Source organism: Manis javanica, chromosome 4 (genome assembly GCF_040802235.1).
Source record: "Manis javanica isolate MJ-LG chromosome 4, MJ_LKY, whole genome shotgun sequence".
In the NCBI taxonomy this organism is placed as follows: domain Eukaryota; kingdom Metazoa; phylum Chordata; class Mammalia; order Pholidota; family Manidae; genus Manis; species Manis javanica.
The window spans coordinates 123,626,347-123,649,398 of record NC_133159.1 but is presented as its reverse complement, the minus strand read 5'-3'; the positions used below and the strand labels follow the sequence as shown (position 1 = coordinate 123,649,398).

The window sequence follows — 23,052 nt, the reverse complement described above, 5'->3', positions numbered from 1 at the left end:
TATGATACAGTGACTGAGGAGGAGAGAAGGATAACATTAGATAAGATGCTTGGGGAAGGATTCTGTGAGGAGAAAGCATTTAAGCTGAAATCTGTATGACAGGAGAAACTAGTCTTGTGAAAAATCAGAAAAGAGCATCAGGCAGAAGGAATAGCAAATGCAAAGGCCCTGAAGCGAGGAGTGTGGCATGTGGTGATCATAAGTTTCCTTTAAAAAAAGGATTTTAAGATGATGACTGCATTTCCTTTCCAGCATGTGGCACGTAAGAAGACAATCTGCAGCTGGACCATCGTCTCCACGAGGGATGTTCCATGCTTCTCTTGCTTTCCAGAATTAGCATAGTTATTAGCACATACTAGACACTGATGAATGCATGGAAGGATGCTCGGTGGGTAACTGAATGATTTATCTCTGGTCTGATAGCAATTTTGCAGCAGAGCCAGAATGGACAAAACAACTTTTTCATTTCCTAAGTGTTAGTCTGTGCCTAGCCAGCTCCCTTCAAATCTCTGGCGCTATTCACTCAATGTGGTAAGCACAGGCCACTCACTTCCTTGGTGAGGATCACTGTCCATGTGAAAGAGTGAGATATCCTATACGACATATTTGGAACTTTTGGAAGCTGCTCAGTGATTTCAGGCAATTCCTACAGTTAAGGCTCAGCAGGTGTGGGCCAGAAGTCACTGTATATTAAGCTTTACCCAAGCAGCAGTGGGAATCGGTGTGGCCAGTCCCTGCCCTGACCACTGTAGGATTCCAGAGCTGCCACCTCTTTTAAGCTTTTGGAATGTGAATAAAGCATTCCATCATGTTAGCGGGCACTGTTTTACCTTCCCGGCTGCTGACTTTATTGTTGTAGTAATCCCAGGACTCCCGTCTGGCCCTCTCCTGCATGCTCTCATGCAGAAGGCTGCGCTACAATCATGCACAGTAATTCCTAGTGGAGTGGTGTTTTACTGTATTGAGGGGGCTGTCCATTCAAAGAAGTAATAATGTAGTAAGATCACTTTTCAAGAGCATCCAGTCTAATAGAGAATATGATCATAAGTTTTGTTAAAATAATGAGCCTCCGCAAAACCTCCCCCTCTCAAACAGCAGTAGTTAAAACTACAGGCCTCCTTCAGCTTTCAATGGAAGCTTAAGAAACAGAAACTACTCTCACCATCTTTGAAATGGTTAAGTATAACTTATTCTTTCAGTGTTATGCTTCTTGCCAGTATTATGATTCAGGATCATAACAGAGTAGAGATTGTGGCCACTCATTCATACCAGAAAGAGGAGGAAGAGCTCTCTCTGATGTTCCTTGTCCAGGGAAACCAAAACATGCCAGTTCACCCTGCCAAGGGATCCAATTTTTTTCTAAATAAGAAAAAGTAGGCACTTTAGGAGTTTCCCAGGAAGAAATCTCAGCCTACACCTATTTCATAAACTCACTCTGCAGCCATTACCATTGCTGATGGCAGTCCAGACCTGAATATGTGTTCAGAGAGCATCCATATGCTAACAACCTGGCATGCGATCTGTGAGCCAAGCTGAACCCACAGCTAAGCTTTCCTTCTGCATTGCCACAGATAACCTGGGCTGATCATTCTTAGCACACAACCTAGTTTTTACCAGTCAACCTGAAATATCAACAGTGACCTGGGATAGGAGCCAGAGTTTATGTTGTGTGTATAATAATATATAACTGATGAAGGTCAAAGAAGAGACAGAGGATGAAATGGCAGGGTCCATATCTCCTGGCTTAGCCCCTTTCTACCACTTTGCACTTACTCTCTGGGATGCAGTTTGAGTTAGACACAGACACATGTTAGTGCTGGACCTAATGACTTCACATACCCTTTCACCAGTGGAATTGGGGGCCATCTGAGATCCCTAAGTCTTCCCTGCTTTATAAATCACACCTCTGAAGCATTGTGTAGCCTCGAGTACATAGAGGGCCTCTAACTACCCAGGACCTGTAGTCCAGACGGCTTCTAGGCTAGGCAACCAACCGCCCTGGGGTAAGCACATCGGTCCCCCTGACTGATGCAGAACCCAGTTTGGAATGACTCTTAGCAGCATGGGACACATCGTAAGGAGCTAGTAGTTGCCACATAGTTATACTAAAACCTATTTCCAGTTTGTTTCTGCTTACTATACCAGAAGGAGCAATTTCCCCTCTTTCTCAAGGAGTCCCAGAAAAGGAAAACTTAGCCATCAATAGATGAAGAAAGTCCTCTGCATCCTTCTGAATAAAAATCCCATTAGATCATTAAGTGTCACCAAATAAATCCAGTTTTCAGGATGTATTTTCCACCTTGGACTACTTGTCATGAGGACACAATTCACAGCAAGGAGGTTACAAGCTAAGACTGAGGGTTTGCTCAGTGAACTAACACTGGTTCTGATGTACCTCTTGCCTTTAATTCTTTTGTGACCCACTAATTGTGGGTCTTAGGGTCTACAAATCCAAATGCAAAACAACGATCTCTGAAGTCCCCATTATATTTTCCAATTAAACTCTTTTCATGTACTCATACAATAGATATTTTGAGCACCCAGTATGCATTTGGTGCAATAGTACTAGGATTTCCTATAAAGACAAGTAAGAAAAAGCAAGGAATGAACAACCGAGTCTAGTGGGAAGAACAGATATGAACACATATAATAAAGAGCAATATGCTAGGGATTTGTTTTGAGAGCCTAACACAATGTGGCGAGAACAGTGGGAAGAGGAAAAGTAATTCTTGCAAGACTAGGAAAAGTTTGGCTGAGGAAGGGACAGCTCTGGAATATTCTTGAAAGGCGTCTCTGCCACACAGAGAATAGAGAAAGTACGTTCCCAGCAGGGAAACCACATGGCAACAAATACCACATGGAGATACAGGAAAGCTTGATGAGTCTGGAAAAATCAAGTTGTATGCGGTGTGGCAGGGAGAGTGAGCATAGACAAGTCTGGGGAGCTGCGTAGGGGTAAAAGACAAAGGGTCTTCAGTTAGTTCAGTTCTGAACACTAGGAAACAAATGTAACCACTACTAAAGGACTCTTCTGCTCATCCTTACACCCGTAATATTACTGAGACCCAGAAAACAGGATTTAGGAAGTAAGAGTGTGGGCTTTGGTAACAGACTTGAGTTTTTTCTTGGCTTTAAAACTTGCTGTAGTTTGAGAGCTAATATCGGAATTCAGCAAAGTTGCAGGATACAAAATTAACACACAGAAATCTGTGGCTTTCCTATACACTTAAAATAAACTAATAAAAAGAGAAATCAGGAAGACAATTCCATTCACAATAGCATCAAAAAGAATAAAATACCTAGAATAAACCTAACCAAGGAAATGAAAGACCTATACCCTGAAAACTATAAGACACTCTTAAGAGAAATTAAAGAGGTCACTAACAAATGGAAACTCATCCCATGCTCCTGGCTAGGAAGAATTAATATCGTCAAAATGGCCATCCTGCCCAAAGCAATATACAGATTCAATGCAATCCCTATCAAACTACCAACAGCATTCTTCAATGAACTGGAACAAATAGTTTAAAAATTCATATGGAAACACCAAAGACCCCAAATAGCTAAAGCAATCCTGAGAAGGAAGAATAAAGTAGTGGGGGATCTCACTCCCCAACTTCAAGCTCTACTACAAAGCCACAGTAATCAAGACAATTTGGTACTGGCACAAGAACAGAGCCACGACCAATGGAACAGAATACAGACTCCACACATTAACTCAAACATATATGGTCAACTAATATTCGATAAAGGGGCCATGGACATACAATGGGGAAATGAAAGTCTCTTCAACAGATGGTGCTGGCAAAACTGGACAGCTACATGTAAGAGAATGAAACTGGATCACTGTCTAACCCCATACACAAAAGTAAATTCGAAATGGATCAAAGACTTGAATGTAAGTCATGAAACCATAAAACTCTTAGAAAAAAACATAGGCAAAAATCTCTTAGACATAAATATGAGTGACCTCTTCTTGAACATATCTCCCCGGGCAAGGGAAACAAAAGCAAAAATGAACAAATGGGACTATATCAAGCTGAAAAGCTTCTGTACAGCAAAGGACACCATCAATAGAACAAAAAGGTATCCTACAGAATGGGAGAATATATTCATAAATGACAGATCCAACAAAGGGTTGACATCCAAAATATATAAAGAGCTCACACACCTCAACAAACAAAAAGCAAATAATCCAATTAAAAAATGGGCAGAGGAGCTGAATAGATAGTTCTCTAAAGAAGAAATTCAGATGGTCAACAGACACATGAAAAGATGCTCCACATTGCTTGTCATCAGAGAAATGCAAATTAAAACCACAATGAGATATCATCTCACATCAGTAAGTATGGCTACCATCCAAAAGACAAACAACAACAAATGTTGGCGAGGTTGTGGAGAAAGGGGAACCCTCCTACACTGCTGGCGGGAATGTAAATTAGTTCAACCATTGTGGAAAGCAGTATGGAAGTTCCTCAAAATGCTCAAAATAGAAATACCATTTGACCCAGGAATTCCACTTCTAGGAATTTACCCTAAAAATGCAGCACTCCAGTTTGAAAAAGACAGATGCACCCCTATGTTTATCGCTGCACTATTTACAATAGCCAAGATATGGAAGCAACCTAAATGTCCATCAGTAGATGAATGGATAAAGAAGATGTGGTACATATACACAATGGAATATTACTCAGCTATAAGAAAAAACAGATCCTACTATTTGCAACATGGATGGAGCTAGAGGGTATTATGCTCAGTGAAATTAGTCAGGCGGAGAAAGACAAGTACCAAATGATTTCACTCATATGTGGAGTATAAGAACAAAAGAAAACTGAAGGAACAAAACAGCAGCAGAAGCACAGAACCCAAGAATGAACTAACAGTTACCAAAGGGAAAGGGACTGGGGAGGACAGGTGGGAAGGGAGGGATAAGGGCAGGAAAAAAGAAAGGGGGCATTACGATTAGCATGTATAGTGTTGGGGGGTCACGGGGAGGGCTGTGCAACACAGAGAAGACAAGCAGTGATTTTACAGCATCTTACTATGTTGATGGACAGTGACTGTGAACGGGTATGTGGGGGGGACTTGGTGAAGGGTGGAACCTAGTAAACATAATGTCCTTCATGTAATTGTAGATTAATGATACCAAAATAAAATTAATTAAAAAAAACTTGTTGTAGTTTGGTTTTTGAAAATTACTAATTCTCCCAAAACCCCAGTTTCATTAACAGTAATGAAACAGCATCTTTTTCTTAACTAGGGACACAAGGAATAGGGAAGAGAATGTAGTGGCGCAGTTAACAAATGGTGAGTAATACACAGTAAGTACTCAACAGAGGTTGAGTTGAAAATAATATATGGTGAATAATAATAACTGATGAATACCATATCATAGATAATAACATTTCCTTGGTCAGGCTCAGTACAGAGGCTCAGGGTCAGGTAGATCAATTAAGGTCAGGTAACTCCATCACTTGGTTTCTGAGAACAGCCCTGGTGGGATTTACAGCTTTGGCCCCATCTCTTGGCCAGAATGCAATGCTGGGAGGACATGCCCAGCAGGCTCATTCTGTCCTCAGATTTCTTCCCCCATGGGGATCAAGGAGAGGGAGCCCAAGCCTTGGATTATGAAGACATTCCTGCATCTCCCTGTGTAAAATGATAATGCCAAACATTCCTGGCATCAAGTAAGGGAATGTGTCCCCCATCCAAGGCTCCTTGTGCCCACACGGTTACTAGGTATCTGTTGATATTAGACCCTGGGGACTGTCTTTAAGATCCTTGTTTTTTCCCATTTGTCCTTTTGTGTTGAACATCTGAGTTATACAGGTGATGCAGGGTGCTTCCACCTCCTGGCAGTGACTGTTGCCTTAAAGGAAAGTTTCTCAGTAGACTTAATTTTTTTAGAGCAGTTTAAGGTTCAAAGCAAAATTGAGCAGAAAGTGCACAGAGTTCCCATTACTGCCAACTGCACCCTCGCCAGCTTTCTCCTCCACTATCAGCACCTCCCAGCAGAGTAACACACTTGTCACAGTTGATGAACCTACACTGACAAGTCATTATCTTCCCAGCTCCACAGTTTGCATTAGGGGTCCCTCCTGGTGTTGTACCTTCCATGGGACTTGATGTTGTACATCAGCAGTTGCCCCAGGGAAGTCTATCCAAATGAAATGGGCAAGGCTGGTGATGCTAACCTATTTCCAAATGACCTGCTTTGGAGAAGAGTGTGTAAGATTGAGGAGAAGTGCAAAAGAAAGAAGGAAAGGCAAGAAGGAAGAAAGGAGAGAGAGAAAAGAGAAAGGACTACCCCCTCGCCCCCAGTTTGTGAAGCTCTTCACAGATGGAGGTTAGTGATGGTTCTTGCCTAAAATGTCCATGCTTTCCTCCTGGTTCCTAAATCTCCTTCTGCCGTCCTGCCTCTGGGCCCTCCTCCTCCCTGAGAAATAACCACCTCTGAAACTTTCCCTTGCAGCTCCTTCTCTCCCACCCTGCATCCTCTAGGGCTACAGGATGAGGCCCCCACACTGTGATGGGGGAAAGTTTTATTTTGAAAAAAAGTCTCAGAAAGGGAGACTGGAGCAATTCTGGAGGGATTTTTTTCAGCACCCAAGACAACTTACTTTAATTGCTCTTGTTAAGTTCTTATAAGGAAATCTAAGCCAGACTCCTGCTCTGACAAATGAAGCCCGATGGGGAGCTGGCTGCCTCTGGAGAGCCCCGGGCAACGCTGAGATGTCCTTCCAAACAGGGACCCAAACAGCTGAAGGGCTCCAGTTACCCAAGAGGGGAGTGACAAGGACACTGTGCCAGTAGGAGAAAGGAAAGGAGTGGGGCTAGGGAAGTGGTAGAGAGAAGGACAGAGGAGAGAGGAGGACAAGGTAGGGGGTGGGCGAGGAATGAGTGACCCAGGATGTGTAGGATGCAATGAGCCACAGCTGTGGATCAGCCTGGGGGCAGGGAGCAGAGCATCCTGTCCCTGTCCATACCCCTTGCTGCACTTTGGGGGACTGAGATGGCACTCACTTTGAGCCTCAGCATACGATTGGTGACTTAACAGCACAAACTACACCCTGCCTGTAGTGGAAACCATTCTGGGCGACCCCCACCACCAGGGTCACTAAGGTCCTTGAATGGCAAGTGGCTCTTATAAACTAAGCTAGCCAACTGTGAGCCAGCACGTGGAGTTTGTCCTAAATCTTTGATTTAGGATTTAAATATGTATTAAGTTTTTTAAAACAGTGAATTAAATGCACGCACATTTAAACATTTTTATTTTACCTTGTTTTTGCTCATTTGCATTTTCTGAGTTTTTCCAAAATGAATATTGCTTATGTTGGCAACAATAAAAATAAATCATTTTCAATTATAAAAATTGAATTGGTTTGAAAAAATTTACAAAACAATTTTTTAAAATTTTGTAGAGAAAGGGATGAAAGGATACAAATCAAACTGTTAAACTTGGTTAACATGTGGGATGGAGGTGGAATTGGACACAAGAGATGTAAACTTGTCAACTTTTTAAACTGTCTCTACATTGTTTGACTTGTTAGAATGAATGTGTATTACCTTTGCCATTTTGAAAGTAAATTCCAGGAGGAAAGAAAAATTTTTTAAATTTTGCCATGTGTTTTTAAAAAGCAAGGCTGTTTCATTAAGTGAAACACTTTGAATTCACTAATTTCTAATTATATAAAATTTTGTTAACTGAACATTATTTTCTTAACTCTTTAGCAGATTATTTCTGCCAATTTTACTTTATGTCATCCTATCTGACCACAGGTGAATTTTGCATTTGTCCCTCGATATCAACCATACAGGTCTTTCTTTCACAAGCATATGTTTCCACCAGATAAACTCATACACGTGCATTTAATTCAGAGCTTCAATAGCTTGACTTTTCTCAACACTGAAATTTCAAGCTGACCGAAAAATCTACAAAATCATTTAACAAATATCTATGATCCACCCTCTGGATTTAACAATTGTCACTTTTCCATATTTGTTTCAGATCCTTAAAAATAATTGCAATAAATAATAATAATAATGAAATATTACATTTCTTTCTTTCCTGCCTTCATCCCAATAGCAACTGTTTCCTGAAAGTTTCCTGTCCTGTGTTTCAGATTTTTATTTTATGTGTATCCATAAACAACGTACACTGTTTAAAAATTTTTAACTGCACCAAAATAGTACAGTGCTATTATATAATTACATATATAATTACTGTTTTGCTATCTTTCAATAACTTTTTTTGGGAGATTTATCCACATTGGTATGTGTGGCTCTGGCTCATTCATTTTCATTGCTGTATATCATTCCACTGTATAATTCCACTGCAATTTACTTATCCATTCTCTTACTAATGGACATTTAAGACTTTTCTCATTTTTCTTATTGTAAAAAATGCTTTACCAAACACCCTTCTCGGTGACTTCCTGTGCTCTTGAATCAGAACCCACCCCAGGGATTGTCCCAGCGGTCCTTGAAACACCTTTTAAAGTTTAAGAGTAAGAGGAAAAAAAATGTACAAAGTTTCAGGTTTTCTTCAGGAAGTTGGGTTGTAATAAGGATTCTGGATCATTTTGTTTCACCTAAGGATGAATTTTCCACTTCCCTCTCACCACTTTCTCCCAACTTTGAAAACTGGGAAACTTCTTAATCAAAGCCCTGATTATGAAGCATTTGTTGGTCAGAATTCAAAGAACTAACTCCTCCTGAAGCAGAACTGATGAATAGGTTGCTTTTTCCCTCCTTCCTCTCAGAATATTGCATATCCATTTCACGTTAAACGACATCTCAAGATCAATGACCTTATTCAAGAAAGAAAATATCTTGGTAAGTAGAGTGACAATGAAAAATCCTGAATCCTTATGAGCCAGACTGACGGATATTCCCACGCTGTTACTTGATGAGCATCCTCTGATGATATTTTTTTCCCTCCTTCGAGGTCAATTTCAGTGTGTGTGTATCAACAGATTCCAGGTGATGGACAGGTCGCTTCATTTTGATCTTCTGTTGGTGTAGAGTGACCTTGGCCTTTCCAGAAGAGGTAAAATAAGTCCTCCTGGTGTTGCCCTCTCCTACCTCCCCTCGGCCCTGTCATATGTCTGTCTTCCCCATCTGAGGGCCACCAAGGATTGACAGAGCCCATGACGATTGGCCGCGGCCTGGGACCTGTGGTCACCTGAGCACCTGCTGCAGAAGCATGCAACACCTGCCCCAAACCTTCCCAAGGCCTCCCAGTGCTGCCCACAGCTCAGACCTGTGCCCCAAAGTGTGCTGGATGCCTAGGAATGGTATGCAGGATAGACCAAGGGGGCCCACTGCTCACAGTCTGTTGCATTTTATCAGTTACTAATTTTGAGGCATATGTCACCAATGTAATTGCTGAGGCAAGGTTAAAATGAGCATTTCAGTTTAAAAAATCATAGTTTTAAAATAAAAATATTAAGTACGGAAAGGTGCATGTGAATTTGGCAGGTATTACTCAGATCACATGGAAATGATTAGATTTGGGGCACGTTACCTGAGCCAGAGCTGCCAGGCTGAATGTACTGTACATCACCGAACTTACATGAGCAGCACACTTAGGTGGGCATGGCTTTGGGGGCCTCCCTTCATTTCTCTGAGTCTCAGTTTACCTACCTGGAAAATCCAGGAATTGGGCTAGATCAGTGATTCACAGCCCTGCCTTCACATTTAATTCACTTAGGGCAAATTATTTAAATACTGATGCCTGCCATCCTCTGCAGACCAACTCAGTGAACGTCACTGTGGGTTAGGCCAGGCATCCGTATTTCAAAAAAGCTTCTCCAGGTGATTATGTTCTGGCAGGATGGACAGGCCCTAGATACAATGAGGTCTGAGTTTCCTCCCAGATCAACGGATTTTCCTGATCCCGTAGGCAGACTACAAATGCAGAGTGGTTGTTGATTCAGTGACAGTGGAGGAGGCTCGTTGCCCCCTGTAGGCTTGGCCACAGCATGTGTGATAGTTAACTACTGTCCAGGCTTGGTCAGCACTGATCTGGAAGCTCCCTAAGGGCGGGGCCTATGTCCTTTATCTGGGTTTTGCCAGTTCTTACCCTGGTACTTAGTAGAGTGTAAGTGCTCCATAAATGTTGGATGAAATAATGAGGGTTGAAGTTCAGTAACATATTTAATCAGGACATCTAGGATTCATCAAGCGGTTGGAAATTAGTAACCAAACTCTTAAGAGACTAGTTTTTATACCGGAATTCCAGTTTGTTTCCAAAGGGAGCCCTCTGGGTCCAAGAAGTGGAACCACTCTTTGTGCCATTGCGGTCCCTTCTTGGTGAATGGATCAGGAGGTTACTTGGTGAGTACAGAACCAAAGCTGGACCTTCTTATGTACTATTCCTATTAAGTTCTGATCATCTGGTGGCCTGGCCTCCACTTCTTTAAGGCTATTTTTATGTAAAGAGTCAGGCTCAGTCATCCAGAACCAGAGCGGCTGGAGGACCTCCTGGTGACACACAGATAGATGCTCATTTTCCAACCTCCCCTTTCCAAATATCCATACAGACCACCACCCTGCCGTTTACACTTGTTACCACAACACACAGTTTCCTAAGTGTCGGATCGTTTTGCACTTGAGTTAGGAGGCTGCCTGCTAATGACATACTTGGGACAGGCACTTTAATCTCCTCAGTAAGGTCACTGCAAATCACTCTGCAAGATGGGTTACTTCAGGAAAGCTGTCCTGTAGACAGCTAATCCCATCCTTCTTGCAAGCTTGACTTACAGAAATGGCATCTGCTGACCTTATGCTTTAGGAGCCATCTTATTTTGAGGCCTGCAGTGCCTCATCCACCGTCTACAGTTACCATAACTAAAAATATTTTGGAAGGTGATGAATCTTCAAGGAGACTTTGCAACCTGAACAGTATTTCTTGTGTTTTGGTGCCATAGTCTCAAGGCACTAGCCCTCGTACTGTGCTAAGTTGTATACTACTTTCTAGACCAATATTTCATGTTATAGTTGATTAGAAGCCAATCTTGATGCTGAACCTTGTGATTATGTCACCTTTTCCCCACCAACGTGGCCAATAATCATGTTGCCTGTGTTTGCCCTCAGAGCACCATCTGCATGTAGCCCACCTTCCGTGGGCATTATTCTCACACTTCATTTTTCCCATCTGTGAGTGTCATGATGCTCCTACATGCCACCTCCATCTCCCACCCCCAGTAGCATAATCTGTGAGCTTCCACATAAGCCTGATGTCAGAGGAACAGAGATGTATTTGTGTTGCCCAGGTACTGGTATGTTTCTACATCCCTGTAAACCATTGATTCAAAGAGCCATGTGAGTGTGGCTCACGGTCACTCACCCGCCGAGTTTGCCAGTGTCTGATTTGGGGCATACATTTTTTTAGGCTCCAACACTTGCTGCCCTCCGGTTTTTAGTGTGCTTAAATAAAAGGAAGTACTTCCACCTTATAAAAATGTAAGAGTAACTCTGAGGACTTGCTCTTATATTAGGGTTGCTCTTCTTTAAGGTTCATGTATATTTTTCCTGCCACACTTACAGTCTAATTGGACCACAGAGGATGGATATACACAAGATTGTGTGTATGTATAGGTACTTGTACACGAATAGAAGATATATGGAAGGATGTACAAGAAATTAGAAACTGATTACTTTAGGAAAGGGGACTGATGAGCTAGGGTAGGAAAGAGATGTTATTTTTTATTTTAAAATCTTTTTGCTATTTTAGACTGCTCCTTCACCCGTTAAACAAGAGGTACTATCTGAATGATCGTAAGATCTTTAGAGTCCCTTTTCTAAGAGTCTATAATAATTCTCTGGAACTGAGGGTATTTCTTGTACTTTATTTCTTTAATGTCTTTATTAAATTCAACTCCGTTGGTTATATTAGAGATACCTCATTTTTCCAGCATTGCCTGAGAATGAAATTTCCCACACAGAGTTCACCAGGTCAATGAATCAAATCCCTTTATATTGTTGAAGTTTGTAATAACTTCTAATGGCATATTAACATGTTGTTTTACATACCTTCCTATCTTCTTTTTTTTTTTTTTACAGCTTTATTGAGATATATTTCACATACCTTAACATTCACCTGTAAGAGTCCGGTGGCGGTTAGTATAGTCACAGAGGTGCAGACACCACCATGATCTAATACTAGAACATTTCACCAAACCCCAAAACCTCCATCCTGTGAAGCAGGCATTCCTCTTAAACTATTTCTGTCTATGGATTTGCCTGTTCTGGGCTTGTCACCTACATGGAATCATATAACATGTGGTCTCTTGTTCTTACTCTCTGAAACAGAGTTGAGTTAATAGTATTGCATGTCCTCTTGACAATTTGGGCTTATTATTGTTGTCAGGATGCTCTTGGCAACCTCAAGAAATTCTGAGGCAGGAAGGCTCTTTGCTTCCAGATTCCATGAGCCGTGCATGACTCTGTCAGGGCTCTGTTGCTCCTTCTCGAATACCTTGCTTTATGACCCTTAACTCTCATTTTAATCATTCCTTTCCCGTCCTCTCATTTTTGCAAAGTTGGACCATTAGTACCTAAAATAGATCAGGCCTGAGGTCTCATGTCTTCCCTTACCCGGCTCTTAATGTGACTTCACTGTGGGCCTGTTTGGTGTGCTTCGCTCCTTCTCCGGGAGTGATGAAACAGGCTGAACTCCTCTTCTTTTATTGCTGTCTTCAGCATCTTGTATCATTCAGTCAGCTAAATTCTATCTTAGAGATAAATCCCCCACAAGGAGTTTATGATCTCTCTAGTTTAAGTAGTGTTAAACCCTTTGATTCCTTCTATCCTTCCTCTCGTCTTTCTTAAAATAGTCTGTGGCTCTCCTGTCAAGGACTTTATTGACTTCCCTTTCTCTAAAATTGCATAATTGTAAAAGAAGTCTTTCTTTTATTTCCCTTGAAGAGCATGCATAATCAAAACATTCTTGGATTGAACCTCCAGGCAGGCTGGGGCAGAGCAGCCCCTAGGTCAACAGGGCGCATGTCTGCCAAGTCCGAGAGCATTTCAATGTGTGGCAGGGAGAGAGGGTTTTTGACATCTAAACTGTCCTGGAAAGCAGAGTCTCTGTAAGTATTTTCTGTACGTTTTGGTAGGAATAAGGTGAAGGGGCAAGAGTCTTGGGCCCGGCTTGGGTCTGGCTCAGGCTCTTACAGGGGTTGTCTGAGGTTTGACTCAGTTTGGCAGGGAGGGAAGTGTCGCCGTCCTGTGTTTGGCTGGAGGAGCGCGGCAGGGTCTGACCAGCAGTAGGTCGCAGGAATTTGAGATTTCAGGGCTTCTCTTATGCTCATGGTCAGGAAAAGCCCAGAAGTTTGGGGCACACTTGCTGAGAGCAGCTCTGTGTGGCTGTGAATATGGAGACCCAAGAAAAGTCAGTCTCTGTCACAGAAACCAGCCCTTCACTGGGCCTGACTTGGGCAGGGAACAGACGGCTAGTAGAAGAGAGCCTGGCCCACAGCAGATGCAGTAAGTATCTGAGGGGCAGTAACACCGCATCGCTGGTGTTTCGGAGCAGTTAGGCACCGTCTGGCATGAGAAGGTGAAGAAGAGCCTGAGGCCCAGCGGGAAATGCTGTAATTTGGGGCTGATCTGCTGTGGGCGCAGGCGAGCCAGGGAGAGCAGCACAGGGCATGCGGAAGTCCTGTTGTGGGAAGTGGGAACAGATGTAAACTTGAAGATGTTGAAGTGGCCCTAAGTTACAGATGGGCTCTGGGGAAGAGTTTGGGTGCATCCATTTCAGGATGACCTGATACCAGAGGCCTCTGCTGAGCTCAGACCTGGGCAGACTAGTGGTCTAGGATGCCCCCAGGCTCAACCCCAAGTAAGCAGAACTGAGGCAGCCTCCACAGCAGCTCTGCTCCATGGGCGCGCGTTTGACTAACCAGGAAGGCATCCCTCCATTAGTGACCCAGGACTGCCCTCTGCTGGCAAATCCCATCAAAGGCACATTGACTAAAAGGATTCCTTGGGGAGCCTGTTTTTATTTACAATTTCTTAGCAGATGCCCTCAGCATTTGGCTTTCAGAGTAATATTACCAATCTACATGAACTCAATCCTGCCATGATATGAGCATAATAATCAGGAACAATAATGTACTTCATGCCTTTGTCTGATTCTGCCAACAGCCTGAGACAATTTAATTAGCCTTTAAGAACTACCACTTAGTAAACATTTAGTATATGATAGGCATTGTGCTAGAACCTTTATTTGTGCCATAACATTAATCTTTAGGAAAGGTGCTATAATTACTCACATTGCCCATAAGAAACAGGCTCAGAGAGGAAGCTTCACTCTTGCTGCAAGAATATAACATTCAGTCCTGGGTGCCACCAACCTGTTAATAACAGTACCCCCACCCCCAGCCCCACCCCAGACAGTGAGAATGAGAGGGGAATGGAGGAAGCAGAGACACTTCTATTTTATGTTTTACAGAAACATTTCCATAATGAATATATATTGCTTCTCTATGTATTTTATAATGTAGACTGCATTCTGGGTGTCACACGTGATGAAGGCATATGCCAGTCAAGCATATCCAGAAGAGGACATCCAAGAAGGAGGGGCAGGCAACAAGAACTGGGACTCTCTCGCCCTGTGAGGCATGGCTTCATAAGAATCTGGTAGCTGCTGTCTGACCCTTGATGAGCCAACAGTGGGTATATTCCATGTCTGTCTCCTGCATGCAGAGCCAGGGCCAGGGCCGTGGGTTGCTCATGGCAGATTTCAGCTGCATGTCAAAGCATTTCGCTGGTGGGACTGTCCCACCAGTGAAAATGACTTGTTGAGGTGTGACATCTTTGGACGGGCATAGATAGGAGGCTGCTGGGAAGTTTATCAGGAGAATCATTGATGGGTACAGGTAGTGGGTAGTAAGTCCTTAAAGCCTCTGATGTCGAGCCTGTGGTACCCACGCCCGCCTGTAGGTGGCAGTCTTGGCTCAGAAGGGACCCAAGCCGTTGGGTGCCGGGATTCTCACTCTTGGCCTGGTATCTTTTCACTGAGGGCATTCACTGGAGGGAAGGATTCTGATTTAATTAGTTGGGTGTGGCCTGGGCCTTGGGATTTTTATAGCTCCCCTGGGCCTAGGGGGAGGGACTGATTGAGTGCCTCCACCCTGCTACTTCTATTGGTTTAGTGCAGCTTGCGGCCGTTCTTGTCTTTCACTGAACTCTGCAGGAGTCCACAGAAAACAACTAGACGCATCAAAAGAAATATCACTAGACGCTTTAAAGAATACTAGCTCATTCAGAGAGGGAAAATAAAAGGTCCCTCCCAAAACAAGGAGAGAGAAACAAGAGCTCAAGCAATGCATGAGGGCGTGATAGGCACTGAATTCCCTCAGGGAAAGAGTCGGACCAAGCCTCACAGAGGGCAGGAGAACATTCCAGAAGGCAGGGTGATCCCTGGGCTGGGGCTGGAGAGCATGCCCCGTAATGCAGAGGCTTTGGCCTGTGGCCAGGTGGAGGCAGTTTGGGATTCAGGACTCTGGGGGTGTAGGCTGGCAGAGGCGGATTCAGGGAGGATGAGAGGCCTCCTGAGGGGAATGGGCACCTGACCGTGACAGTGAGCCGTGGGGCCTACAGCGCCGTCCCCAGGCACGGCTCTGCCTTCAGACATGCCCAGCCCAGCGTCGAGGTCTCACAGGGAGAAGCCGACACAGCTATTCCCATAAAGCTTAAGACACTGGCCACAAACCACGCGGCTCTGGAGCAGGCTGGGACTGGGGTGAGCGGAGTGAGTGCAAAATTTAAGGAGTAACAAAAACTCGGTAATTAATGAGATAATCAACATTTCAATGCAGTATTTTATCAACCAAGATTAATGTAAAAGAATCTATCATGAACAGAATGTCAACATTTTAGATTAAGAAAGGATTTGTAGTGGGTTTTCCTTTTGCCTTGGTTCCAAAATGGCACAAGCACAGCTGTGGATTTTTCTACCAAAGTGCCGGCTCAGGGTGAAGGGGAAGTCTTCTGTCCTTTTCCAGCTGCACTTCACCAGAGCCACCGGTGAGCTCTGGCACCCCGAGAGCTTCAGCACTCTAGTCCCTGGTTGGGGACTGTGGAGGCTGGCAGAGCAGGGGCGCCACCTAGTGGGAGATTCCCATGCCAAGGAGCGACAGGTGATGTCAGGGGAGCGACAGAGATGCCCGGAAGCCGTCCAGGAGATAGGTGTCCTGTGCCTGGGAGACACGATCTGGGGACATTCTCAGGTGGTAGCCGGGGACTATGTTGACAGATGGACCAGGATGTGGTGTCCTGTCACCCTATTTGTTCTGCCAGCCATGTACCCCAGGGCAGGAAGTTCCACGACAGCCTCAGCACTGCTGGGGTGACCTCACAGCAGCCACTTTCCTCCACGTCCTCACTTGGGAAGTGAGAGGGTGGGCATAGACCCTCTCTGTGACTCCCGTGCTCTCCAGGGTTCTCTGCCCAAATTTCTAACTCCGGACGGGTGTGAGAAAACCAGCTCTGGGGGAAGCAAAACGCACTCCTGTCAGGAGCTCCAGGTGACTTCTCAGGGGGCATCCCCACCTCAGCATCTCCGCCAGTCCACGGAGGGGAGGAGGAAAGGGCTCCCTGCGTGGAGGAGTGCAGCCAGTCTCAGGGTGCGGCTCGTGGTTAAAACTTCCGAGCAAATACAGTCTGTATCAAACAGTCTGGCACTATATCATGATTCTTATAACTAATCCATAGAATCTTAGTCAGAGTGGGTGACTAGGAGTTGTGAGTGCCCAAGTAGATTAACAAGAGGGAAATAAGCAAAGATTTACCCAGAGAATTTAGATAAACAGCAACAACAAAAGGCATGTAGAGCTAAAGATTCTGAGAATGCATCCAGGGCAGTGGTTCTCAAAGTGGGGTCCCTGGTCTAGCAGCATCAGGATCTCCTGGGAACTTGTTAGAAATGCAAAGTCCTTGGCTGCACCCTAGACCTGAGAATAGAAAATTGGGGGTCGGGGGGGGGGGTCAGTAATGGGAGTTTTAATAAGCCCTCCCAAGGATTCAGTGGCATGTTAATATTTAAGAACCCCCAATTTGAGCTATACTTCTCAAGCTTTAGCTGCCTACCAATCCCCTGGGGATCATTTTGGAGTCAGTTTGGATTCAGCAGTCTGGGGAAGGGCCTGAGATTCTGCATTTCTCACAGGCTCCCAGGTGGTGGTGGCATTGCTGGTCCTTGGACACTTGGACGGCAGGATCTGGGCCTGTGTTTCCCAGACCGGCTGTGTGGTAGAAATCACCTAGGTGCCTGTTAACCACCCAGGTTACCAGATCTCTCCCCTGGACATCCCTTTAGAAGATCTGGCTTGGGGCCCAGGAATCTGCTTTGCAAAGTAGCTGCTCCAAGAGCTTCCCTTTAGGAAGATCACTAGACTCACCAGGCACGCCTTTAAATGCAGATCCACAGGCTCCAACCTGACCTGCTGGATCAGACTCAAGGTGGAGTCCTAAATCCCGTACTTCTAAAAAGTACACCAGGCAGTTCTGATGTACTAGGTTTTGGAACCCTTGGGACAGCTCAGAGCTCTCATTTTTTTAGGTAAGGACTTGAAACCTGGAGAATGAGCTGCCCAAGATCATGAAACTGGAAGCAAAGTTAAGACTGGAACTCAGACTTTCTCATTCTTAGTTCAGTGTGCTTCCACTAAACTCTCTGTGTATAAGTGTGCAAATTGAAAATCTCATCCTGGATAGGAACTGGGATACAAAGTAAGATTACTGGGATACAGTAAGACCATAAGTCACTACTACTTGGGGAAAGTAGAGGGAAAAGAGATGCATCCCCAGAAATGCACACAAAGGATCAGGAGATGAGTACTAGTGGACGTGGAAGACCAAGAGAACTCACGTGTGTTCGGATTTCGTGGCTGTGGTGGGGGGAGCAAATGAGAGCCACGTCTGAGGGCAGGTGGGATGCCAGGTGAAGGGTCAGTCTCAGGCCTGTACACTCAACCAACAGGCAGAGGGGGCCGTTGATGTGTTTGGGCAGAGTGGTGACAGGGCAGAGCTGTGTTCCAAGTAGGCCCAAAGGAGGACTAAGCTGCATCAACTAATATGAACGCACTTGGCCCTGACGCTGGTTGCCCTGGACGCAGTTCACTCCTTTGGCCAAATGGCTTGTGCAGTGTGTGTGTATTTCAGATCCCCACACCTTCCTATCACCAGGCTTTAAAATCCAAAAAGGGGTTTCAGTGGAACCATGAAAGGTAGGAAAAGACCTGTGAAAATTGCTTCTTCCTTTTGTGTAATAACGAATATTCATTGTCTTTTATCTCAGCAACTCAGCAAGATTTAAAGCCCAGAACTGCTACTTATATTCCCTTACAGAGATGACGAGAGCCCGTGTTCATATTCAATCTCATGTTTCGGACAGTGAAACAAAGGCAGTAGATGGCATTACAAGACAAGAACTTTGAGGAAGTGGGGTGCCGGAACCCAGGTCCAATGAGTGTTAACCGTGTGTCGGTACCCAGCTGCCCAGGCAGCAGAAATGGACCTGGGGTCACAGCCAGAAATTTGAATCCCAGCTTGTGTTGCTGTATGGTGTTCAAAAGTTTGGGGGTCCCTGATTGCTGACAGAAGTATGCCCAAGGGTACACCAGCCCAGCTGCTGCCACTCTGACTCCTACCAAGGGAGACACAGAGGAGGGGGCAGAAACAGGAAGATACCCTCTATTTAAGGCTCCCACTGATGGCAGCAGGATTGAGGTCATAGCTGAACCTCTCAAAAGCAAGAGTGAGCCCCATCGGGCTGCACACGCTAGGCCATGTCAGATTAATGTGGCCACATCAAACCTGAGCATGTGTATTTATCCATCACTCATTACACTACATGTAAGACCCTCTTACGGTCTGGATTTGCTGTGGGACTGAAAGCATGTCGCTGATAAGGTAAAAACTCATGTCCTTCAAATCTACTTTCCAACCAGAAGACCTGCGGCCTGTGCTGCCTCCTGGGGAGGTGGTGGAAACGGCCTTGCTAGTGTGCCCTGGAAGGTGGTCTAATGCCATGTCTGGCAGTGCCCAGGCAAGTCCTCCTGTCAGGCTGCTGGCATCATTCCTTCCTCAGCGCGGTCAGGCACGGGGACTCTGAGCCCTGGTGTGGGTGGTGAGAAGGAGGCAGACTTCCCTCTGCCCTCCTGACTTGACTCTGCTCCGTGGGCTTCTCAGGAGCTGGATGTGAGTTGTGTACCCCCTCCCTCTACAGCCCAGAGAGGAGCACATGTCCCAAACCTGCCCCTTCCCAGAAACCCATGGGTCCCAGAACAAGGCTAGGGGGCTGGGAGGAGATAACCGCAGGCTGGCTGACCCACTAGGGAAATGAAAAAGGTGGATATTTGTGTTCAGCTGAGCACAGTTAATCGAAAGGCTGGCTTTTGCCCCTGAGAATGATGCCATGATACCCTCAAAATAAGCACCCGCATCTCGGGCCTGCCCTTCAGGTCCCAACACCTGTTGCCTGCGGGACAGAGACCCCAGGCCCAAAATAGGCTCAGCTGCTGCGGATGCTGATCTCACCCAGAGCTGAGGCTGAGCCTTGTTTGGAGATGTGTGTCCCTTCACCCCCACCTGCCCTCCCCATTCTGAGCCTTGGGTCCTCAGGACAAGAGTTCTCTGCCTCTCACTAATCCAGCCTTCTTAGGGACGCCTGCTCCTCCTATTCCCCATTCCTGGGCACATGGTAGGCATCAGTAAGTGATAGATGATTGAATACACATGTAGAGAAACACAGAACTGAAGCTTTTAGTGGCAAAGCTCAGGAAAGAAGAGGGTCTGGCGCTGGGGCTGGTCTTCGCACGGCCGCACCTCACCCCCCAGGGCCTCCTCTCTGATACTCAGTTCTCTCTTCAGGCTTCTGAGCTGATGTGAATTGCACACAGCTATGCCCATACACGTTGTTTCAGAAATACAAGGAAACCGAGTTCATGGTCAGGATTGCTCACAAATCTATAGAGAACCACTTCTGGGTCTCACTGTCTCTATTACTGATATGTGGAGGCTGGAAGTCAGCATAAGAATAACTCGTTTTCCCCAAGGGCACGTGGATTCCCCTCTGCTTTATTTTTCCTTCTGGAATTCAGTCCAAATATGCACTGAGCACCTGCTGTGTGCAAAGCACTGCTCATTGCTAAAGGGATGGACTTTCTCTTGGTCTCCGACTATAAAAGTATGTCACCCTGTCACCTTTCCCCACATCCCCCCTCTGTGTTTCATTTTCATCGTTACTATTTGAGTATTTGTATTTCCTTAACTGTCCTCGAGGTTTGAGATTCTGTCCTACTTATCTTTCTGTCCTTGGTCCACTGGGTAACCCTATGTGGATGACAACTGTCCACAGCTGTCCTCATCTGAGCTGCCCTTCTGTCAGCAAGCTGGTGTCAGGGTTCTTGAAGAAGGTACCCTAAGGGTGTCCATCACCCACTCCCCTAAATCTCCTCAGGGCTCCTGAACGAGGGCCATGTCCCATTTGGTAGAGGACAGAGAAGGTCCACAAAGGCCCAGGCCTTGGGGCCTCTTGCTCCTCACTGCCATGGACAGCCCGAAACATCTTAGCCAAAAATAATCATGTTGCCCTGGGGGCCTGAGTCCTGATGGCCTGCTGCCAGGGGCTTGTGAGCCTCCGGAATGTCTCAGCGTTGTTCAGGGTAACCAGATCGCCACACAGCTCCAGCAAGAAGCCTCAGAACCTCTCCACCTCAGCTGTTTTTAGTAGCGGGATTATTGGCAAGGGTGGAAATAGACCTCCGTGTTCTGGACAGCTTCCTCACCCCACATTCCTAGGCACACTTTGCTTTATTAAAGCTTTCAGCTGTCACAGTGATCCAGGCATGGAGAAAGGGAAGGCTGCCCTCACCAGCTGGTGACAGGCTGCAAATGCAACCAGTTTTCACCCCATAAGGGCATGGTACTCTTATTAGAAGCTGTGTCCCTCACATGTCCTTAAGAAGGGGGCCATCTGCCAATCATAAATCAAGATCTCATCTGTTCCAAATAAAGGAGTCTAGCGTCCTAGCTGAGGTCCCTTTATAGCTGACAGATGTTTTTTTTAGTCCTGTGCTTGAACATACGGTCCTTGTGTAATTAAAAATTATAAAAGGTAACAGAAATCTACTGCTAAGAGGTTTGAGGCTAAGTAAGGAATTTAAAAAGTCTGAGGTTTCTGGATAATAAAAGAATTACAGAATTATGGAAGAGGAAAGAAAGGCTATTGAGAAAAAAGGAAAAGTAATCAGCAGTGCCCCTTAATTTGGAGGTAGTGGGATTCCATCTACAGAAGTTAGCCAGAAGAGGAAGGGCCCTTCACCCTTCTTTGCCATCCTGTTCTGGGGATCTTGAGAAAAGAACCAGTAGCTATGACAAATAAGCTGAAGATCATCCAAGTTCCTACTGAATGGTCAAACGGCACGAGGGGAGACTGGATGGGCTGAGGGTGGGCACCAGAAGGGTTAGGTGGAGCTCCTGGAAGAAGCTAACAGAAATAATCAACAGTCGGAAAAGAAAAAGAACGTCTGCTCTGGGTTTTATCAGCACGGTTCCAACACAGCTTTGCCCACGCCCCACGTCCTCAAAGTGTTTCTCATGTCTGTGTTAACAGCTGCTCGGGTAGGCACTGCTTTGTAGTGCAAAAGAGCTCTGGGGTCTAGAGAGAATCCCAGCTCTGTCATTTTGACTTTGAGCAAGTTACTGTGCTCCAGTTTTTTCTTCATCTGTAAAGCAGAATGATGGGCCCATTATGTCATCACTGAGTTGTTACATGGATGACTTGAGGTAGTGCATGCTGACAGCTGTGGTCAGAGGTCAGTGAATAGAGTCTGGTGTCATCTTCCTCTCCGTTCCCAAAGAAGGCTCACCCCCTCTTTGCTTGTGTGGCCATCCGGTCCTCCTCTGGAATGAGACTCATGCTTTTATTTTTCTCTCTACAATAAAAGGGCTTCTATTTTCTAGAGTCATGGGCACCCTTTGCTTTATGGAATAAATTGAACAGTGGCAATGTTGGTAATAATATGAACTCTCAGAAAATTAGTTTTTCCAGTTTATTCTTCAGAAAATCAGAGCCTAATAGTCATGAATAGCTTCCAGAACCCAACTCCTCACCTTCTCCTTTGGGGGAAATACCGTGCTTTGCTGATAAGGGGACATATTAAGTCTTGCAGCCACAGAGGCTTTCGTTTGTGGTCCAGTTCTGCATAAAATGTATGAGGGACCTCTTTTATCAACTTTTTTAAGTCTGAAAGTCTGTAAAACAAGTTCACATCAAAGATGACCCATCTGTGTTTATTTCTTCCTTCCCTCCTTTCTCTTTCTTTCTTCCTTTCTGATCTGTATTTTACTATGTATTTTTCAAAGATAAGAACTATTTTAGAAAATGCAATCACAGTATCACTTTATACTTGAAGATGAATGATAATCCCATAACACTTTCAAATATTCAGTCAATATTCAAATCTTACCAATTGGAGTGTGTATGTGTGTTTGTGTCCTGACAAGGTCATACAGTGCAATTGGGGGATTGGTCTGTTAAGTCCCTTTCAATCTGAGTTCCTCCTTCTACTTCTTTTTTCTCTTCTTCCTTGAAATTTATATATTGAAAAAACTAGATTTTTTTTTCAGTTGAGTTTATTGGTTGTATCTTGAGTCTCTGTTCCCTGTATTTTCATTAAGTTGGTGGTCACATACAGAGGCATGATCAGACCCAAGTTAGGTTGTTGGGCAGGAATTCTTCCCAGGCAGTGATGTGTACATCTATTGGGAGGTATATATGTCTAGTTGTATACATTTTTGTGATACTCGTAGTTGAAACTCATGAAGGGTTCCTAATTCATATCAGAATGGTGATATTCCCATTCTTTCCCCCTGTCTTTATGTATCAGTTTGGATACTCTGCAGCAGGAAACCGCACGCGCTCTCTCTGTCACCCACCTCCCCCAGAAGGCAATCTAGAGAAGTCCTGTAAATTCTGAAAGGCTGTGGACGACTGCAGCCCTTCAGGCTGAAGCCTGGGCCTGTTCTCATGGCTGTGAT

The 23,052-nt window shown here is 44.9% G+C and overlaps 1 long non-coding RNA gene across 2 annotated transcripts in view; it reads left to right on the top strand.

The window, feature by feature from the left end:
* Positions 1–6,044: 6,044 nt before the first annotated feature.
* LOC118974040 (uncharacterized) overlaps positions 6,045–23,052 on the top strand; it is an 18,738-nt gene continuing 1,730 nt past the window's right edge. For both annotated transcript variants that reach the window (XR_005063618.2, XR_012130471.1), the window contains exons 1-4: positions 6,045–6,346; positions 8,763–8,835; positions 8,948–9,049; positions 14,511–14,682. This is a non-coding gene — a long non-coding RNA (uncharacterized lncRNA). The remainder of the gene's footprint in view (positions 6,347–8,762; positions 8,836–8,947; positions 9,050–14,510; positions 14,683–23,052) is intronic.